Source organism: Vidua macroura, chromosome 9 (assembly GCF_024509145.1).
Source record: "Vidua macroura isolate BioBank_ID:100142 chromosome 9, ASM2450914v1, whole genome shotgun sequence".
Classification (NCBI taxonomy): domain Eukaryota; kingdom Metazoa; phylum Chordata; class Aves; order Passeriformes; family Viduidae; genus Vidua; species Vidua macroura.
In genome coordinates, this window is record NC_071579.1 from 28,973,857 (window position 1) to 28,992,341 (window position 18,485).

Genomic DNA, 18,485 nt, shown 5'->3' on the forward strand with positions numbered 1-18,485 from the left:
GGGCAAAAGCTTTTTTACTGCTCACTTGGGCACGAGGAAAAGCGGATCCCTGGGGGACAGAATTCCTGTGAGATTTACAGCTACACAACAGCAGTGCAAAGCACTAAACCAGAGCTCAAAAACATCTGGCTTACCACAGCCAAAAACGAAAGGCGAGCAACATTTTATTTACAATAAGCACAACACATTCCTACATGCATATCAACAGTAATATATGAAGATTATCTAATGGCAGGAACAGCATCTCTGATTAACTCCGGGAAACACATCAGTAAAGCCATTTTCTACCCAATACTATGCACTGAAATGTGGCAATAATCTTTCAAACATCAACAGGTGCCAGAATATCACACAAGAACAAGAAACAAAAAGCTTTCACAAAATATAAAGAAGGCTGAATTCTCCTTTACACACAGTCCGACTTACAGTCCTTGCAAAAATTTACAAGGAGCTGTTTAACAAATCTTTGTGAACATGTGTGAACTCCACTTCTTCAAAATAAGCAAGACATATTTCTGTCACATGCTAAGAATTCTTCTACAGGTGGTGTTAGTGCTTTAAAAGCCTCAGTGATCAATCAGAATTATCACAGGAGGGGATTCAGAGTCATGTCAGGTTTTTGAATGACAGAAGCACGCGAGGCTTTGTACTACAAAAAGAGTGTTCAAAAATAGAATACACAACCTAATCATCTACTCAACTCCTGAAGAAGTAGGCCAGCAGATAAAAAAACCTTTGAAAAAAATGACAATTAAAATGGGTCCCACTCCAGTTTATCAACACATCATTAGACTGTTTCACAAGTTGCTGTTAAATATAAAATTTTTCAGTGGATAAAAGGGAGGCTGTGAGTAGTAACACATCGTACCTGTAACAGCAGCTGTTTCTTTCCCGCACCCTGACTCTTCCCCGAGCTGCTTTTCCCATTCCATTTTTGAAATTCTGGGTACAGCTCCTAAGGCTATAACCAGAGAATGTAATAGGTCTTTAAAAAGACAACCTTTGGCATGTGAGATTTGAGGTGGGAGGGTCGTAACACTCTTTTACAGGTGCCAAAACTCGGGATTTCTCTTCCCAAGTGTGATACACAGCAAGGAAGGACATGGTGCCACAGGAGTGAGTCCACAGGAAGCACCAGGGTGATGAGGGGGGTGGAGCAGCTCTGCTGGGAGGAAAGGCTGAGAGAGTTGAGATTGTTCAGCCTGCAGAAGAGAACCCTGGTTCAGGAGTTCTCTCACATTACTGCACAGAGATGCATCTAGAAACTTTACAAGTTATTACCACTACCTCACCAAAAGGTTACGCCAGCATTTTTCATTTAAAAGAAATTTCATTTTAAAAAGCACTTTGTGAACTCTACTAGAAGTTGCAAGGCATTTCAGTCTCCCTTGTCTACTCCTCAACCTTTTATTACAACAATAAATAATATATGCAGTAGATTAATATTTAGAAGAACTTTATTCTCCTACTTGCATCATCCTTATAAATTATTCTCCCATTAATGAGTTATTTGATCTCAACGTATTAGCACAAAAATTACATTGTTCTCTGTACTAATCTGTAACCTATGTGCTCCCCTTCTGCTAAAAGCTTCTCTTCAAAGTGCTATTATTAATTGTGAAGCATTGGAACTGTTCCTCCAGACATTCTCCCCTTTACTTTCAAGACAGGCAGACAAGATTCTCTCCACTTTTTGCAAGTAAAGTACAAGCTGAAGTACATCTGAATACACAATTCATTACATTTAGCACTGTTCTCTCCCTAATGTATCCAGTGTGGCCAACTTCTTACAGGAAGTATTTGCTGGAACAATTAGGAGTCAGCAAGATTAATACACAAGATGTTGTCATGTCTGCATTTTATCTCAGGCAGTGATACTGGAATGATAAAGATGCAGCCCAACAGAAGTGTGCCAGCAGTGGCCAAACCTCTTCAACCATCTGCTGGAACTCTAGGCTGAACTTTTTCATGCTGTATTAATGGTAGAACTATAGAGCTGTCATGAACTACTTCTATTCCTGCTGATTATAACTTCATCTTAAGTTGAAAATTTTCACCTAAGATCTGCAATGTTCATGCCCCAAGTGGGAAGGAATCCTCCAGACATCCTTGTTTCAGTTCTTTTGGTTTTTTCCAGTATTGTCTGAATACCCAAAAGTGAACCTACATTGATCTCCAGAATGATATTTTGGAGCAGAAACCAGACATACACTAAATCAGCACAATTCCTGGTGGTTTCTGGATGCCTGTTTCTTGTAACAAATCAAACCTTAGATAGCCTTGGAAAAATCCAGCGTCAGTCTTTCTCAAGAAAATATATGTGCACCTATGAAAACAAGGTAATATATTCACTACCATCCAACCTCAAAATAAGTCTCCTTAATAAATTAATTAATAAATAATCACTGTGAAGCAACCAAAGATAATCCTAGCCCACTAGAATGAGAAAAAGTCTTAGAGGTCATCCAATACAGACATTAAAATTGGTGTTACACCTGCTTTACTCATTGGCTGCATTGCAAAATATGTACACACTTTCAGCCACAAAGAAGAAAATCAGTGCTGTCTTCATCAGGAAAATTTATTCTTGTGTTCCCAGATCCACAAGAACAATTACTCTACCTGTGCTATTTTCCTTCTCAACACTGTCCTCCTTCCCATCTCCACCAAAAAGCTCCATCTAAAAACAGTGATTAGCAGAACCAGCCACCCACAATGTGCACGGGTCACTTGCAGTCTGTTCTCTGAAGTAGAGATGATCTTTGCAATAAAGAACTGAGTTACTTCTCTGCACAGCCTGAGCAATATTTTGAAGCTTGATGTGCATGATCTGCTCCCCTGGATTTCTGCTCCCTGGAAAAAAGGCATCTCGAGGCCAGTGACTGAGGACAGGATTCTTCTCACCTAAATTTCAGCTGTCAGGACTGGGCATCGTGGCTAAGTTAACAAACAAGGACTGCTGAGGCACAGAAGCATCCCTTGGAGAGCCTTCCCTCTGCCATCTCCTCACCTCAATTGAGAATCCAACAGAACAAATTATGCAAGAATGAAACATGAGAAACTCTACATTCAAAAGGGACAACCACATACAGGCAGCTTGCTGGACCAACAGTCCTGCCATGAAGAAAATAAAGAGCTGCAACCAGAGCTCCCTTATGAAAATCACTTGCTGTTTTTTTTCAAGCCCAAACTCAGCAGTGCTGAAGTCTCAGACCTGTTTTGAGGCTGCAGCAGAGTTATTTTTCTGGTGTTGTTTGACAACATAAAGAAGATTTCATGTTCTCTCTGGGAGCATCCCGCACTGAAATCCAGAAACTGAAGCCTGGCACAGTGGGATTCAGTCAGTAACAATTCTCACTTTCCTCTGAGGATCTGTAAGCACCAAATTCAATTAGCATTTGCTGCAAATGTAACACAGCAACAGGGGACAAGCCCTCATGTGATGGAAATCAGTGTAGTGGCTCTGATTTGAAAGAACTTCACCAAATTTCATCAGCTGCAACTCTCACGCAGTGCTGGTGAACAGCTCACTCCATCACTAGGGAGGTAAGGACCATAAAATTTGAGTGCCAGGAACAGTAAGTGGTCAATTCAATTTGTTATCCTCTTTAGGACTTCTCAAACATTTTATTTGTCTTGTTTTCAGAAAGAAGAAAAAGGGTCAGAATATATAAAAACTATCACACAGGGAAGGTGGGTGGAAAACTGTCCTGAAGCCATAACGTGAGATTTGATTACTTCAGCAGCCACAAAGGAAAACCTCATTCATAAAATAATCTTTATTAAACTCACTGATGGTTTTTTTTTTTTTTACTTGAACTAACAATTAACACGCTGTGTGAAGTAGTACTTCCTGTTGATTTGTTTTGTATTAATTATAGTGCAATTAAAAAGTGGAGTCTTTATTGCAAACAACTAACAGGTGTTTTAAAACCACAAACAGGGGCCACAACATTTCCAAGTGACACTGCCAGTGTTACTGTGGCACAACAAACACATTTCCAAATGTATGCACATTCACAGAAATTAAAATTCTACAATGGGAAAACCTTCATTATGTTTAAAAAGCAGGGGGGAAGTCCACCTGCTGGGAAGACCCCTGATATTTGGGAAATAGCTGCTAAAATTTAAAACATGAACACCTAACAGGTCATCTAATCTTGCCATTAAAAGGTCTGACTTTGCTGATCAGCCTCAGAGTTAGAAAAAAACTGACATAAGAGGCAGTAACAATAACACTTTTATGTAAAAGTGTGTATTTTTTTACATAAAGGAATGAAAGGGAACATTGAAATATTAATAAAATATTTGCAGCATTGACTGCTGATGAACTGAAGAGCAGTACAATTTCCTGAGTATCAGCTGTGCTACATTAAAGTTTAGAAGTATTTTGCTTTTTTTTCCTAATTACTTTTTTGCTTGGCTTAACTATGGAGCTACTTAGAAATTCCTAAGCCAGGAATCCTCTAGAGCACCAAGTTATGTGTGCCCATCATCACCAACCTCAAGAACAAGGAAGCAGAGTCTCCTACCCCATCACAGCCACAAGCAAAACACAAGAGGTGAAGAAGTATTTGGTTTGTAAAGGTTACACGAGGAAATAAAAAAAGGTAAAACAAATTCTTCATGCTAACTATTCGTTTAAAATATCCCAAACACAGGAGAAGCTTTTCTTTCCTCATCAATCCTGACAGATACCATGAGAGAGGACTAAAGGAAAGGTATGAACTCAATGAGGGGAGAATTCAGGTGACCTAATCCATGTCAATCTGGCAAAAAGCACATGCCAATAGAAGGGCTCTGGCCAGTCTCAGGCAGAGACTGACAGCTCCTGGAAAGGTGAAACAAGTTGAAGTGCTCTTTTTCTTTGCTGTTTTAGCATAGTTTATTGAGCTGCATCTCAAGGAACAGAAATTCAGCTTTTTTTAAATAGTGTAAAAAAAATCACTCACAATTTTCTCCTCAGTTACTTCAATTATTGAAAAAAAATTTATAATCCTTTAGGTTAAGAAACAACCAATAGTGATGCCTGCTGTTCTCTAAGTAACTGCTCTGTCAGTAGGGTAGAAGACATTTCTGTAAAAGGGAAACAATGAAATGGGTATTGCATCAACTGGATTCCCAGTAATCCAAGTTCCTCAAGAAATTCAAGAGCAAAGAATTGTTTTCAGGTAACTCTTGTTATGATCTTGAAGTTCTGCAGACTCAAAACTTTCCCAAGCTTCCCAAAAACAAACCTGTGCAGGTTTAGACAGCTCTTATCCAAACCATGAACACAGATAGATGGACTGACAAGCTTTGGGGTGTATCTTGGGACAGACAGACTGAAGGGTGCTACACTCTACAGAATAACATAAAAAAGGTTTTGCACACCTGGAGTGCCTGGATGCTGATCAGCTCCCAGTGAGTTTCAACACATGCTGGCCCCAACAAACACCCTGCAGTCAGCAACCCTACAATCACCCACATCAAACCTCACCAGAATCCCTATCACAGGGACATGTGATGACAGATAAAAAGCATTTTGGGGAGATTCCAGCTCCATCTTTAGTGATAATAAGGAGACTTTGTATAAGAGGACTCCTGATTATCCTCAGTAATAAACAACAGTACATTCAGGTATGAGTAATTCTAGCAGCCTTAGTATTGTCTTGACTGTTTTCCTCTTCACAAGTATCCTCTAAATGTAATTTTCCAGTAAGTACTCACTGAGGAAAAGCACCTCCCAAAACCACAGGGACATTGCCTAACATCTAAATCTGAAGTTTCTGCAAGACAGCAATATGCCTGCTAAAAGAAAACACAACAGCAAGCACATATGTATGATAGGATTATTTGCTCCAATACAATATAAATTAGGTCAGACTCCTCTTTGGAGAATTTTGAGTTAAGAACTAGGTGGTCCACTAAATTTCTACTCATTTGCCTTCAGGCTCAGGGAATTGCAAGGACTCTCAAGAAACTGATGCTCCTCCACCCACAGGAACAATCACTGTTTGTGGGTGGGAGGGGTGGGGAATCTCTCAGTGTAACTGCTTGGCAATACCTGGAGACCTAAATCCTTACATAGTAAAAAGGACAGCTAATGAATTTTTGCATCTATATATCTATATATATATACACAGAGACATACAAAATTCAATACAGAAAAAAACAGCAATTGCCCTATTTTTTTTAATGTGGTACATATCATAAAATCACAGAATGGTTTGAGCTGAGAGGGACCTTAAAGATCATCCAGTTTTACCCCCTTCCACTAGCCAAGGTTGCTCCAAGCCCTGTCCAACCTGGCCTTGGTCACTTCCAGGGATGGAGCAGCCACAGCTTCTCTTTTTCCCTGTGCCATCCTCGCAGGAAGGAATTTCTTCTGTATAGCTAAAACCTAAGAAAATATTCTTATGCTTAAGAATATAAAACATAAGATAGAAAATAAATAGATAAGATGAAATACCCTGAAGAAAAGAAACCTCTGCATCCTCATTAAAGAAAGAGTAATGGAATGACTGTCTGTAGGAAGTGCAAAGGATCACGGAAAGTGCCTGGAGCCAGCTCCCCCAGCAGGCTCCTGCTCAGGAACGCTGCATTTTCAAAAGCTCACCCACAGCCATCCTCTCCCTGATCCCAAAAGTAACTGAAGGAAATCTTGACGCCTCCAAGGGCCATAAGTTCATGTCAACAGCTTCACATATCTCAGGAGAGGACTGAGCCAGAGCAAGATGTGACAAGCAGCCCTTCAGCAAGGCTGCTGCTCCGCTGTGGATGGAGCTGATCAGGACATGCAGCTGTCTGAGGCTTGGGCAGCTGCTTCCCCCACAGCTGGGGACACGGCAGCCTCTGCACCTGCAGCAACACACGGCTCATCCCAGGGAATGAGCTTCACTCTCACTCCACAACAAATATATTGATTAATATATAGAAGCTGACAGGTCTTGCTCTGGTCTGATTCTGCAATATGGCACCACCCTGAGACAGATCCACTACAGACCCCACTGTCACCAGCAAGGCTCACACTGGTGGGTTCTGACAGAGGATTTGTGCATGTGGCTGAACCACTTAAATAAACAAAGTTAAAAATCTAAGACACTACTTACACCTGGAACACTTAAAAATGTGTTTGACAGCGGTGTAAGATTAAATACATAGATACAGGTACCTTTCCTGGAGCTCACAGTGTTGGGTTTACTCACCTTCTCTAAGTTGTGGCAATTCTGCTGCCTTGAAACAGAAACAGAAGATTGATTCATAGATGAAATTCTTAAACCACCACCACACAATGTCATTTGGCTGCAGCTAGACTGGGCAAAAACTAGTATTAAGGGAAAAATATAGAGCTGCAGGCTCTCTTTGTGACAAATCAAAGTATGAAAATGAAAATGTTTCAATCTGACTAATTACTTGGTTTAAAATATATGCTTTTCATTCTACTGTATCAAAATACTCATAATAAAATAGTGCAGCTGATGAAGTCAAGCACTGCTTTACAAAGGCTGGCAAATTTGCAGAACAGCACTTGAGGTTCAGATTAGTAAAATCCTAATGAATATCTACTCTAATACCCATGTAATTGCAGGGAATGCATTTGCAAGTGGTACAATTAAATAAAAAAAAAGGAAAAAACACGGGTACAATGGAAGTCCAGACTGATTCTAATGTCAGTTTAAGAGACTGAAGTGCCATCCTGGAAGAATGAAGATCCCATTTAAAGAGATGCCAAGAAATGAAGAATCACAATGAAGATTTCCAGTTCTTTCCCAGTTCACAACATGCTTCCATCTTTCACTGTAAGTACCAATGCCAACAATTCTCAATTTCATCACTTTTGTCCCAGGCACCAAAATAGCTTTCATACATTGTAATGACTGCTTTATCCCAAGTGCTCCTCTCTTCCTGAGCACTGCACAAGGAGCTGCTCAGCACAGGCTCCTGAAGACTTCCTTGGATGTACATAAATGTTGTTTTTGCACTACATGTTGCACTTCCTCCTGGGAGCCTGCACCTGGCATCTCCACACTTCATCTTCCTACCCATAAAAACAGGTTAGTGCAGGACTTCCCTCACCTCCCAAAACCACCAGGCAAATAAATGCCTTAAAGACAGAGCTGGTGCTGTAAGAAGGAAGACACAGAAGGGCTGAAAGCAAGCACTGCTGAAATAACACCAAACAGAACAGGACATATGAGAGACCAAGTAATAACGTAGCTTTATTCCTAAGTAATTGGCTGAGCAAGCAGCTCTGATTAATTCTGCCGGAATGCTTGGGTAGTGTTTATAAAAACCAAGTCATTACCTTGACTAAACATTGACTTGGACAGTTAACTTTAACCATCAAGACCTTGACTAAATATTGACTGGGAAAGTTAATTTGAACTATAACATCTAGAAAATCGTGTTCCTCTTTGCTAGTATTTGCTATCACTTTAAAATGCAAACAGGGTTGTAAAAATAGAGGTTCTCTCCTGCATTTTGAAAATGCAGGTTCTCCTCACTGATATTTAGTTGCTGAGCTTGGCTGTTGCTAAATTCAACACAAATACCTTGCAAAAATTTGAAATATATAATACTTTAGAGACAAAGGCCTGTTATGGATGAGAGGGAATGGTCATTCTTCCTTTGCTTGAGCAAGGACCCATCAAAAGTATGAAAAAAAAGTATCATAACGCTTGTGTTTTAAATTTATTTTGATACATATATGCAGCAGTTTTACAAATTTTGCAAATTTTAAAAATTGTGCCTTGCCCAAAGAATCACACATGCTGATCACCGGGACAAGGGGTTCATTCTGACACCTCTACTTTTTAGTAGTAGCTACTTCGAGTCTACATCCTCCACTACTGGTTTCACTTCATCATGTGAGGCCATGGGTCAAAGGACATACACAGGGTCTTTCACTGGCTGAGATAAAAAAAAAAGAAAAAAAAGAAAGAAAAAGAAGAAAATCAATTTCAATCCTCCTAAGATGAAACCACTGATGTGTGCAGTCACTAAGGTCCCAAAGGTAATCCTACAAGAAAACATGATGGTGTCCTCCATCACTGTGTTGAGATACTGTTAAAGTGCAGCAAAATCACCTATGAGGTACAGTCCAAGATCAAAATACTCCAAACAATAGATCTGTATTTCTAGGCCACTGTGAATAGTGCTGTGTAATGACATAAAATGGTAATGACAAAGAGGCAAGGAACCTTATGGTTCATGAAGGTGTTATGTATGTGGATAAACAAATAAATAATGCTGTGGATCCAGCATTAATTCCATGCACTGGAATTAGTCCATGGAATTCATTCCATGCACTGAGTTTCAGCTCAGGAGTTTGAAAGTCCCTTTTAGCTTTATGCCTTGATTCCTTTTTTAATACATCAGCTGCCTCTAGCACACTGAATGAAAAACAGCTTAAGAGCAAATATAAAAGATATAAATCTCAGCATACCAAACTGGTGAAAACTTGCTCCTCCATTATTTTTGAGTAGAGCAGTAAAGAACAGATTGATACTGGTGTTATGGGGGGTGAGGGTGGGGAATGAAAGAACAATAAACAATACAGTCATCAGTAGTTTAACACAGCGCTGTGTCTTGCAATGGAAACATACTGTGAAACAGCTTGCGAGATAAGCTTCGTCAACGATAAGTAATTTTTATTCCGTCTGAGTGGCTGAAAACAATAAACATGATTAAATGCTTCAGACATGCATTCAGAATTTAGACAAATGGCAAAGAGTTCCAAGGACTTTGCTTTTAAAACTACTTCGGGGAGAGACCTGGAAATTGACTTAACCGGTTTGAAATGTACAATGAAGAAGGTCCTCGGGAAATTAAAAACTTCCCATTCGTCTGCAAGCTCCAGGACTCTCCAGCCCAGAAACCAGCTTTGTTATCTACTGTTCTTTACTATGATTACTAGTCCCAGACTCCCACTTCACCATTCATAGAGGCATTTCAAACGCGCCGGTCATGAACCTGAGCTCCCAGCGTGTGAAACACCCTGGAAAACACCAAAGGAAGAGCTGGCTCTGGGGAATTCATAGTCCCGTGCTAGTCCTGCCGGCCCTTGTGGGCTCTGTCACCGCTGTCCTGATCCAGCCTGCCACCAGCTCCTGCGCCCACCCTCCTCCCACCGCAGCGCTCTCAACTTTCACTCCCGGCTGCCTGCTCCCGGTGACTCGGTGGCCGTGCACAACCCCGAGAGGAAAGCACTCCAAAACACTCGGATCGCGGGGGAGTTGTCGGCTCTTCCCCTGAAGTAGGGGCTGTAAAGGAGAGGCGCATGAACCCGCAGCACCCCTAAGGCAAGCGGTCACTCTGCACCCGCTCCCCTGGACCGCGCACCGCTGACCAGCGCCGGGGCTGCTGGCCGGGGACCGGTCCCCAGAGGGTCCCCGGCCGGGCAGGGCGAGCTCGCCCCGCTCGCCGCGCGTCCAGCGGCCCCTCCGCCCCGCTCCGGGTGCCATTTCCCCGCCGCTCCTCAGCGCGGCGTCCCCCGGCCCTGCCGCACCTTCCCGGGCAGGGCAGCGCCGGCGCAGCCGAGCCGCATCCCAGCCCTCGGCCGGCTCCCAGCCCTCGGCCGGCTCCCAGCCCGGCAGCGGGGGGCGCCTCCCGCGGCAAGCGGCACTACCGCGACCGATCGGCGCTTCCAGCTGCGGGGCGGCAGCGGCCAAGGCTCCGGAGCGCCGCATCCCACGGACCCCCGGGCACGGCGGGGGTGGCCGCGGGGAATCCCGCAGCCGCATCGCGTCTGTGGCTCCCTCCTCGATTTTTTATTTTTTTTTTTTAACTTGCCCCGTTGCGAGGGATGGCGAAAGCGCCCCCAGCCCTTTGCCCCAGAGCTCGGCTGGGTGTGGGGCAGCCTCGCACGGCGCTCCCCCCGCAGCCGGCAACTTCCCGCGACTCGCAGGGGGATTCCAGCCCTTTCCCCGCCTCGGGGGGACGGGAGCGAGCGGGAGGGGGGGAAGGACGGGTAAAGAATAAACTTCCTTCGGAGAAAAGCTGCCCTTCCACGCTGCTGCGCGGAGGGGGTCCCCGCTCGCAGGAGCAGCGGCGCGCCCCGCTGAGCCCCCGAACCCGCACCTGCCGCCGCGCCGCGCTCAGGACCGGCCGCGCAGGGCAGCAGGGACCGGCTCTCTCACCTGCCCCAGCGAGCCCTCTCCTTCTCGCATTCCTCTGCTCCCCATCGTGGGCGCAGCAGCTGCTGTTATTCCTTAGGATACACATGGCCCGTCCATGCTGGGAGAGCCGCCTTCCCGCGCCGCCTGCCCTCTCCGGCCCCGCCAGCGCGGCGCTGAGGCCAGAGGGAGGGGAAAAGGGAGGTGTGCGGCGGAGGAACGCGGCTGATGAGGGGTCGGTCTCCTCCTCCTCCTCCTTCTCCTCCTCTCCCAAGGCTGGGGGTCTCAGCGCCGCTGTGCAGCTGGGCAGGGAGAGGGGGACGGGCGAGGAGGGGGCTGGCGGGGCTGTCCCCGCTCGGGGCGGGGGCGCTCGGCGCGTCTGCTCGTCCCGAGCCTGTCATCGCCTCCGGGGCAGCCCCGTGGCCGAGCGGAGCGGAGCGCCTGGAGACCCCCCCGCCCCGCCCGCAGCACCGCGCCCAAGCCCGGCCGGGGGGGAACCGGTACCGGAGGCTGCCCGGGGGCTCCAGGGCTCCCTCGGGGCGCAGGGAGGGCGGTCAGTGGGGCAGACAGGGCGGAGGTGGCCGCTGCCCACGCGTGGGGCCCGGGCACGGCCCCGCCATCGCGGCTCCCCCCACACGGCCGCGGGGCGGGGGCCGGGCCGGGGGCCCCGCCGGCACCAGCGTGCTGCTTTTCTCATGGCTTCTCGCAGTCACCCATGAAAATTTAATGAGGCATTTAGGGCTGTTACCTTCAGAGTCAATGGAGGAAGCATATTTAGCCTAATGCACTCGCTGCCGAGCCAATAGGTCTGTTGCAGGCGGATCAGAAGTCACGGAGAGACTCTCCTTTCAACGCAAAATTCACGACCCATTAAACTTATTCTGTGATAACAGCTTCTTTACAAACGGAGACCCATAGAAAACAGAGGCTGTCATGCACTTCCCGAAAGGATTTACATACAGAGAGAAGTCCATTTGCCAGGTTATTGCCATTTCACCAGTATTATCTCCAATCAATGCATAAAAGCAGCGCTGCTCTCGCTAACCGAGGTAAATGACTAAAAGAAAAGCTTTTTGCAGCCTCTAGATAGATCTGATTCACCCCCCGGGGCTGAGTGGCCACGTCTCCCTGGGCTGACAGGGAAGAGGGCTCAGACCATTACAGAGGATTGGAACTGAGCAGGAATTACGAGCGAGATGTTCTGCAGGACACGCAGGTACCCAGCTGCTGATGTGCACTGCCCGGCATGACAGCATCACCAGGATGCTCACAAGGTAGAAAGATGTCTACAGGTTATTTTACCTCCACCTGACAGGCAGGAGAGCTGAACCAATGTGGCAACACACTTTAACAGGGCAGGGAGCGGAGGGAAAGGCTGAGCGAGCAGATTGATTGGAAGTACATGCACAGATCTGGTAACATTCTCAAATATTATCAGTTTCACCTCTCTCAATTATTCTTTCTGCAGCACATTAGGTATTAAGCATAAAAGATAACGTCATGTAATAACATTTACAACATAAAAAATTCAGAATTCAAGCCACTTTTATAGAAGTCGTTCATGCAATGGAGCTTTTCACTATAGACCTGTTTTCTGCATTTCAATTTATTACAGAAATGAAAGGTCAGATTTTCAGTTGAACTCACTTATTCTAATGTGAATTAAAAGAAGTAAGTAGTCAACTTCATTGCAGCAAAATTTCCTATTGATGAGAATTTCACCATCTAGGAAGACAAAGAACTAAAGGAGAAATAAAATAATTTTTTTCATTAGGAAATAGTAGACAGCATCCTTGAGGAGACATGCTTGTCTATATGTATTAGGTCCAATAAAATATTGGTGGCCCTTATTTCCCAAAAGGCTTTTTTTTGGGGGGGAAAACAGTAATTGAGCTGTTCTTACCCTTTGACCAGTGCACAATAAAAGGAAGTTGCATTTATTGTGTTGCTGGCCTCACTGAGGTCCTGGAGTTTACAGGAGGGGTGCTGGCAGCAGTATAAAACTTCATTCCCATTCATTTCTGAAATGTATGGATGCAAGTCACACTTGCTAATAATACTTTTTAAATATAAAAGACTACTAGCTCACAGCTTGTAATATGAATGCAAATGAACTTGTAATTATACTATGCAATTTTCTACTTAAAAAAAAAAAAAAACAACTATGAAAATAGAACAGACCTGAAGAGCAATATGCACTGCAGTTCTTCATTGTGTTCCTTCATTATGCAGGAGTTGCCATAAGCAATCTGCTCTGGTTTAATGTAAAATATTTTTTAGGCCATAACTTTGCAACACAAACTCTCACATGAGAACATATATTTGGTCATACTTCCTTCTCTCTACTGAAAAACACGATCAAGAAGCAAAGGAGCAAGAAGGCTGATGTGAAGACTGACAGCTTTTATTTTTGTTTATCTGTAAAGCTTAAACTCATCATTCCTATATTCTCCTTTCTGATGATGCACCATGCCATCACCAATTTGGTGATAAACCATTAGGAGCTATGTATTAAGACCTGTAGGCCAAAACTTTCATTTCCACTGAACAGCTGGAGGAACTGAAGATCAAAACCTCTAAGTGTAGTTCTCAACTATTTTTGCAGTAGTCACTTGTGCGCTCTCAGTCACTCACTACTTGCTAAAACAACTAAAGGGAAAGTAGGATCAGCCGAGCTCCTGAGTAGATTTGTACTAACAGGACAATGATCAGAATATTTTTAAGTGTTCCTGTATGCATCAGTTGAGAGAATGATGAATTCAATCTTACAACCAAGAGCACTGCACCAATTTTTTAAAGAATTGCCTGGAAACGACATTAAAATATCCACCACTGATACCTGTAGACCTGGATTCCAAGTAATTTGCTATACTACCCAATTTCAATAAGCACTGCAGCTGCTAGTAAACCACTGCACCCTGCAGAGCAAAAATGTTTACCTGCAAATAAGAGATAATTTGCAGGATAATTGTTGATGGTGAATTCGCTGATAATTCACAGTCAAAGTTTCTGACTCCCTAGGAAAAGAGTAATCAAAAAACTTCCCAGTTTCACCTCAGAGGCAAGTTAATCAGCATCAGTGCTGCCCAGCTGCAGGCCTGTATGTTTCTCACGTGGAATGCTAAGGCAGAATGCACACTGTAAAACCAGCATCATCCTGCAAAAATGGCAAACCACTGGCCAAAAACCCTGTAGGGTTCTTGTGGATGCACATGTGTGACAGCCACTGGCATTAATGGGAACTGGACATTTCCTGAGGTGGAATATGGGCCTTACCTTCATGGAGCTAATTAAGGTATCTCAAGCTGTGCTGATTATAAAGGGCTACCAAATAATAGTACAGAGAAATTTTGATGGATGTTTGAGAATGAGTTTTGTTGGTGCTTTGAAAGAATCTGGAAGTGAGAGATACACAATGTTACACTTTGCTGGATTCAAGTGGGATTTTTGGAGGGGGAATTTAATATCTGAAAAGGGAGCCATTATTTCTGCTATTAACATCTCACTAAAACACAGCACAACGTGCAGACCCATCCCTTGCCAAGTGAGCTCTCAAGATGTCAGCCTTCTCACAAAACCCCTTTTCACATTTACTGATCTATATTTTAGCCCACAGCAGGATCATCTTGATCACTCTGGAGATCCTCTACGTGAATAGCTCCTCACACAATAGTGATTTCAGTTTAATAAGTTCCTCTAAGGCAATTAGGCACTGACTGAAAATAGTATCTGCTGCATTATCAGTAACTATGGTAGCCCATCTCTTACTGCTGTAGCCACACAGTGAGCTCCTTTTGCCATTCAGCAGGAGAATTAATAATGATTTGGTTTCATCCTCAGTTTTCTCAAATGCAAAGAAACTCAGTTCTCTTATTCCACTAAAGATCTCTTGGGATACTTCCTCGGAGATACCTCAGGTGGCTGAGCAGAATATGTTGCTGAACACTGCTCTTGCCCACCAAAAAAATATCTGTGTAGAAAAATTTTGTTAGCTCTTCATGAAAAATGGGAAGCCGGTCTATTTTCTGGCAGTGATGTATCAAGAAAAGGTTATGATAATTCTTGTACCCCCAGTGAAATCTGGTGTAAAATGCATTATCCAAAAAAATACCACTGACATCTCTCTATTAAAGCCAGCATGTGAAAAACTAAAAATGGAATTAATTACCAGAGATTCATCACTGGTTTCCGAAGGTAGATCCTCTACTGTATTGTGGTTTGGTCACAGGGGGAACCTTCCTTTCATGCATCTCAGCAAAGATTGCAAAATCTCATAGTTACATGTGCAAAAAAGGATTCAGGAGCTTGGTTCAGATTTCAGCTGTGTCACTGACTAGTTTGTGATCTTGGATAAGTCAACCTATACTCATTTTATGTCCATCTCTACCACATGTATGTCAGAAGCTTCCTGTCAGAATTTCTTCAGGAATGCTTGGAAGGAGCCCAGAGACAGGCAAAGACACACATAAACACTAATTATTGTCCTATACGTGGCCATTCATTCACTTTTGAGTCCTGGGAGGAAAAATAGAAACAAGATCTTGTCATTCTATCTGGTAGCCCCTATTAGTCTCCTTCACATATTCAAAATATTACTGAACTAACCCTGCTGCAAACGCTTTCCTCAGCTGCAAATGAGCAGCTCCAACAAACAGTCCAAGACTGCCCCTCCAAAATCCATTTATCTTCTAGTAGATGGCAGCAAGTAGATGCCTGTCCTGCCAAATAATGGAATTTGTGAAAGCACTGGAGATTATGAACCACATTATTTCCCAGATGCCCATGGAAGAGTCTGTGATTCTCCAAGAACAGCGATCAACTCCTTCACAAATCCAAACTGCTTCATATTTCAAATCCTTTTTGGCAAGGTGCGTTTCCTTTCACAGCCAATTAACTGCAAACTAATTTAGAGAGGGTTTGCTTTTGCAAACATAAGTGTCAGGTTCCAACAGAGAACATGTTGCTAAGAGCATGATTTATGCACACAGTCTGAGTTCTGTTGTTCTCTCATTCCCCCCAGACACCACTGATGAGCCACACAGAGACACCTCAGAATTTAATAAACTCCTTTCTAGGAGAACTTCACGGGTGAAGAAAATTTTCAGCATCCCTTACATCCTGAAAGCCCACATGGTTCTGCATTACCTTGCAGAGTGCTCACACTGGTTTAAGTACACATAAACTGAAAGCAAAGGGTACCTACTAAGGAAATTGTATTTCTACTATGAAAATAGAGGTTATCTGCTTCACAGAGGATTCCAAAATTTGGCTTTACTCTGGGTTAGAGAGTAAAAGGGGGGTTGACTACTTTAAACTCTCCACTTCTCCAGTAAAAAACCTTATTATACTTTGTTCTTAAGTTTTTGTCTACTTTAACAAGCAGCTGACACATTTAAGCTCTCTGATCTGGACAATACTGCAGCTTCTTTTCACTACGTACATATTTATCTTCATTATTTATTCATTTGTAGATGTAGATTTTACAATTGGAAACTTCAGTCTCAGAGGTTCCTAAAGATCTTGGCTGTTGTTATATTCCATGATTTTGACAGCAAAAGATCCACTTGCTATTTTAAAAATCATTTTTTGTTAAAAAGAGACAGATTAACAAGATATTTAGAGCTGCATTCCCCTCAATTTCTGCCAAAATAACAGGTATTCAGGAGACAGCAATTGTGTGTAGTCAATGTCCTCAACAAGTAATGTTGTTTTTCATTTCCTCTTATGTCACATTACATTTTCCTCTTTATATTTCCTTTTAAATATTTAGACAGAGCAGAGAGTTTTAAACGTGTCATTGACACAAATAAATGTTTAGGCAGTCAGTCTACCTTGGGTTCAGCTCTTGTCAGATCTGATAAGTTAAATATCACTGGATTTGGCCAATAATTGGATGGAAGACCTCTGAGGAAAACTCAAGTGCTGAAGCAAGTGCCACTGGTTACTCAATAGGTGTTTTTTTTTTAACCTCAGACTCATCCTGAAATATGCCCTCAGCATGGCATTATAAGCACTAGCTGAAAAAGGCATTTTCAAGTAAGATTTAATGTGTTATTTCTGTTAGGCACTAGCAAGGATTCCTGACACCTTCCTTTGAAAGTTGCTTAGCCCACTTTCGAGTTAGCTGAGCCCACTGCTACATAAAGCTACATCTGAAAGTATGAAATCAATTTTTCATCTGTTTCCTTTTAATAATAATACATTTTTAAAAGCTCTTGTTTAAATAAGTAACTTGTACATCTCTTTGCCTTTAACGCTTCATTCCTGACCTTTTCCTTTACTCTCTTACTGTGAGTCCAGCTCATGGACATCCCTGCCCATGGCAGCACAGTTGGAATGAGGGGATCTTTAAGGTCCCTTCCAACCCAAACCATACTCTGGATACCACAGCATATGTTCCCTTTTGCCATTTCAGAACCTACATCAGCATCCAAGGATGGATATAACCCCTCTTTATCAGCTGCTGATTAGTGACTCTCTTGCCAAAGCTTCTTGGTGATTTTATGAGAGCACATGGTGACAGGATAAGGGGGAATGCCTTCAAACTGCCAGAGGCCAGGGTTAGATGGGATATTAGGAAAAAATCCTTGCCTGTGAGGGTGGGGAAGCCCTGGCACAGGTTGCTCAGAGAAGCTGTGGCTGCCCCATCCCTGGAAGTGTCCAAGGCCAGGCTGGAGGGGGCTTGGAGCAACCTGGGATAGTGGAAGGTGTCCCTGCCCATGGCAGGGGGTAGAACTGGAAATAATCTTTAAAATCCCTCCCAACCCAAACCATTGCATGGTTCTGTGACAAAGTGGAGCTGACACTGACTGGAGCACTTCACCCTTCAGGGATACATTTGGGCCAAGGACTGAGGAATTCAGCGGGACTGCTTCACTTGCTGCTGAACTCAGGACCTCCACACACACGTCTCAGCAGAAACAAGTGCCAGTTCCAATACAAGATCTCAGCCCTGAAAAGCACCATGAAATTAATGTCCAGGTAAAGCCACTCCTGGGATGTCAGTTTTCCCTTTGTCCAGCACGGAGGCTGCACCCTGGAGCTCCCAGTCCCCAGGCACTCCACACAGTGAGGCTCTGCACAAGTCTGGAAGCCTCAGCTCCAGGCAGCATGCCAGAGTTCAGCCAAACATATTTGCCTAAGTTGATATTTCTGTAATACATTTCAAAACATGACAAATCATTACTTTCTGATGTTTGCTATTCATTTTTTTTTTCTCTTTACGCTTTCCAGGCAGGAATGGAAATTGCAAGTGCCACCATAGCAACTCAATGCAATAATATAAATCTTCAAATAACAATTTAAATGAAGGATGTTTGAAGTATTTTTATTCTGTAATAAATTTATAGGTGTCAACTAGATCAGGGCTTCCTTTCTAAAGGGGTTTTG

General features: G+C 43.4%; 1 protein-coding gene across 2 annotated transcripts in view; it reads right to left on the reverse strand.

The window, feature by feature from the left end:
* The window catches only part of DAB1 (DAB adaptor protein 1), a 143,660-nt gene extending 132,389 nt beyond the window's left edge, over window positions 1-11,271 (reverse strand). For both annotated transcript variants that reach the window (XM_053985430.1, XM_053985429.1), the window contains exon 1: window positions 11,121-11,271. The gene's annotated coding sequence lies outside the window, so the exon portion shown is untranslated. The remainder of the gene's footprint in view (window positions 1-11,120) is intronic.
* Between the last annotated feature and the right edge of the window lie 7,214 nt (window positions 11,272-18,485).